Below are 528 nucleotides of genomic sequence, written 5' to 3' on the forward strand. Positions count from 1 at the left end.
AAGAGAAACACAAATAGTCTGAGGAGGGGCGCGCTGTGCGGAGAGGAGGCTCGGTTTGGGGAGGCTCTAGGGGTAAAGGGAGGGATAGCGGGGCATCGGGGTCCAGATGAGGCAGAGGCGTCTCTAGAGCCTCAGGCCTGGAGGGGCGCCATCCCAGGGGGATAGGCTAGGGGGTCCGGGAGCAGGGGGTTCGGGGGGTCAGGGGTGGAATTGGGGACCCTGCGGGTCCTGAAGGAGCGGGGCGGGGCCTTGGTCTGGGGAGCCAGGGGTCGCAGTTGGGATTTGCTCTCAGGTGAGGACGGGTTGCGTTCGGGGCCCCAAGGCCCTGGGGGTCTGGCAGGGGCAAGAAAGGGGGAGGGCTGGGACCCGGACACGGGGGATTGAGGGGTCGCTCAGGGCTGAAAACGCGAGACCCAGGAACCTTAGGGTCTTCATAGCCTTGGGAGCAAGTTGGGCAGCAAGCCCCGACCCCACCCCCAGCCCTCCACCCCGTCACGCACACACACACACACTCCAAGGCTATGGGAG

Source organism: Myotis lucifugus, unplaced genomic scaffold (genome assembly GCF_000147115.1).
Source record: "Myotis lucifugus unplaced genomic scaffold, Myoluc2.0 scaffold_83, whole genome shotgun sequence".
In the NCBI taxonomy this organism is placed as follows: Eukaryota; Metazoa; Chordata; class Mammalia; order Chiroptera; family Vespertilionidae; genus Myotis; species Myotis lucifugus.